Source organism: Anopheles ziemanni (genome assembly GCF_943734765.1).
Source record: "Anopheles ziemanni chromosome X unlocalized genomic scaffold, idAnoZiCoDA_A2_x.2 X_unloc_29, whole genome shotgun sequence".
Lineage (NCBI taxonomy): Eukaryota > Metazoa > Arthropoda > Insecta > Diptera > Culicidae > Anopheles > Anopheles ziemanni.
This window is the reverse complement of record NW_026689795.1, coordinates 168,858-172,500: the sequence shown is the minus strand read 5'-3', so window position 1 is coordinate 172,500 and position 3,643 is coordinate 168,858.

Genomic DNA, 3,643 nt, shown 5'->3' with positions numbered 1-3,643 from the left:
AACACAAGTACCCTTATCCCATGACTTGTGAGCGATTGGCATACGTTACCACATGAAGAGAAAAATTGGCTAAGTCCCGGATCCATATTATATGAAGAGAAAAATCGGCTAAGTCCCGGATCCATATTATATGAAGAGAAAAATTGGCTAAGTCCCGGATCCATATTATATGAAGAGAAATATCGGCTAAGTCCAGGATCCATATATAATAACCTAATAATCGGCTAAGTCCCGGATCCATATTATATGAAGAGAAAAATCGGCTAAGTCCAGGATCCATATATAATAACCTAATAATCGGCTAAGTCCAGGATCCATATATAATAACCTAATAACAGGCTAAGTCCCGGATCCATATTATATGAAGAGAAAAATCGGCTAAGTCCGAGATTGGGTCTGTCAGACATACACTTTCAAGATACCACACAAGCAAGCAAGATGGCCTAGTGATGGAACCATATAATATGAAGAGAAAAATCGGCTAAGTCCGAGATTGGGTCTGTCGGAAATACACTATCAAGTTACCACACAAGCAAGCAAGATGGCCTAATGATGGATCCATATGATATGAAGAGAAAAATCGGCTAAGTCCAGGATCCATATAATATGAAGAGAAAAATCGGCTAAGTCCCAGATTGGGTCTGTCAGAAATACACTTCCAAGTTACCACACAAGCAAGCAAGATGGCCTAGTGATGGATCCATATGATATGAAGAGAAAAATCGGCTAAGTCCAGGATCCATATAATATGAAGAGAAAAATCGGCTAAGTCCCAGTTTGGGTCTGTCAGAAATACACTTCCAAGTTACCACACAAGCAAGCAAGATGGCCTAGTGATGGATCCATATGATATGAAGAGAAAAATCGGCTAAGTCCCAGATTGGGTCTGTCAGAAATACACTTCCAAGTTACCACACAAGCAAGCAAGATGGCCTAGTGATGGATCCATATGATATGAAGAGAAAAATCGGCTAAGTCCCAGATTGGGTCTGTCAGACATACACTATCAAGTTACCACACAAGCAAGCAAGATGGCCTAGTGATGGATCCATATGATATGAAGAGAAAAATCGGCTAAGTCCCAGATTGGGTCTGTCAGAAATACACTTCCAAGTTATCACATGAGCAAGCAAGATGGCCTAGTGATGGATCCATATAATATGCAGAGAAAAATCGGCTAAGTCCCAGATTGGGTCTGTCAGAAATACACTTCCAAGTTACCACATGAGCAAGCAAGTTACCACATGAAGAGAAAGCCGGCAAAGTCTGGGAATGTTACCACATGAACTGGAAAATGGGCAAAAACCTACCTTCACAGGGAACGTGAATAAGTAAGGCTGTAGACATCGGATCGACAAGCCAAAGACTGATATGGAAAGGAAATGAGTAGTACTAGCTTTCCTGAGAGTTGCAGAGCTTAGACTGCATATGAACGGAAGATATTAAGCGTCAAAGTCAGAAAAGTTGCCCGAAGGAACACAAGTTCCAACTTAGAGCATGAATACCGCCTAGACGGTAAGAGGTACGGCCAGGCTGAGGAATAAGAAAATGTTGGCCAACATGTTCCCTAACTATCCCCCGAAGACCGCAAAGCAATCCAACATCAACCAAGAAAGTTATAGCCCGATCAAGGAAACACCTACTTTGCACCGATTTTGCACCAAATACATGTACCAAGCACCTTCGGTTGCATACCTGCAGGGGCTTACCATAGTAGGCCATGGAAGACCGATATACCGAACATAATCACTTTCTATCTCCTCGGGTGTTGGAGGTAGCGCTTTGCGGTACAAGAACGAAAGTTAGACCATATCTTGGTGCATCTTTTTGCCCAAAAACACAAGACCCTATCTACCAAGGCAAGAAAGTTGTGTGGGGACAAAATGTCCAAAAGTGCCCAAAGTGGCACACTTGAACCATATATTCGAGAAAAACACAAGTGTGGGCCCGAGCTAGCAAGTTGAAATGTTCTGACCGTCAGTAGCCCTAGTTGAGGTGCACTTATCATTATATGAGGCCAACGTGCCAGCTAGTCTCTAAAGGGGCGATATGGGTGTTCCAAGGTTTGTACCCAATTGAGGAAAAAACAGGGTAAGGTACGGTGTACCGCGAATAACTCGGGCTATAGATGTCCGATCGATGAGTTTGGCATATGTATGGAAAGGTCTCGACGAGACCTAACTACCCTGAAAGTATGAAGGCAAAGACTTGAATGACCGGGAAGTAATTAAGTGCACAAGTGGTAAAGTTGCACCAAAGTCCATGTTACCCGAAGTGGTACATGAACACCCAATATTCGACCAAAACACAAGTTTAGAGACGAGCTAGCGAGCTACATTGTTCAGACCGTCAGTAGCTCGCATCAAGACACGCATTTCATTATATTGAGCCTAGCCGCTAGCTCGACTCGAAGTCGGTCATATGGTTGGTTGATGGTTTGGACCGACCACGTGGTGTACCAAGGTTATGTACCTTTCATGAATTAAAACTCTGGCTGTATGGCACTGAGCGACAAGCTAAGGTGTGATTTGGAATAGTCTTGAGTGGGACTATTTAGGAAAAATGCGAACAAAAAATCACAAAGTCCTTGGGCGAAGCTATTAGCGAAACATAGAGCAAATTGGTACCAAAAACTATGGAAATGGGACTTGAGTCAAAAATAACCGCAAGTTGGAGAAGAGATAGCAAGCTTGCGTAGAACAATTATATTTGGTGCATGGTATCACCAACAAAAAAGTATATGGGGCCAAGGTGCTGGCTGGCCTCCAAAGTGGAGATATGGGCGATCCAAAGTTTGTACCCAAGTACGAACAAGTATGGAAAAAACAGGGTAAGGTACCAAGTACCATTAATAACTTCGGCTGTAGATGGCCGAGCGAGGCAAACGGCTCACCGTTGGAAAGGTCTTGGGGAGACCTATCTACCCTGAAAGTTTCATGAGGCTGAGTTGAAAGACCACGGAGATATTAGGTGATGATGGTCCAATTCGGGGACCAAGTCGCAGGAAATGGCACTTGACCAAAATCACCCTTGGAAGGTGAATACCGGCTTACCGGTAAGAGATAGCGACTTGGCGTAGAATATTCATAAGTTGGGCGTGTAGAGACGCAACTTTCATTATATGGGGGCAACCCGGTCAGGGTGCTCCAAGTCGCTCGTTTGGTCGGTTTATGGTTTGGGCCGACCACGTGGTGTACCAAGGTGAGGTACCTTTCATGAATTATAACTCGGTCAGTTTGCCACCGAGCAACAAGTTGCGGTGTGTTTTGGAATGGTCTTGAGTGGGACTATCAAGGAAAAATACAAGTAGAAAATCAGCTTGTCCATGGCCGAAACTATTAGTGAAACATATAGCAAAATGGGTCCAAAAACGAATGAAATGGGTCTTGGACCAAGAATAACGGCAAGTTGGAGAAGAGATAGCAAGTTGACGTAGAACAATTATGTTTGGTGCATGGTATGACCAACAAAAAAGTATATGGGGCCAAGGTGCTGGCTGGCCTCCAAAGTGGAGATATGGGCGATCCAAAGTTTGTACCCAAGTACGAACAAGTATGGAAAAAACAGGGTAAGGTACCAAGTACCATTAATAACTTCGGCTGTAGATGGCCGAGCAAGACAAACGGCATACCGTTGGAAAGGT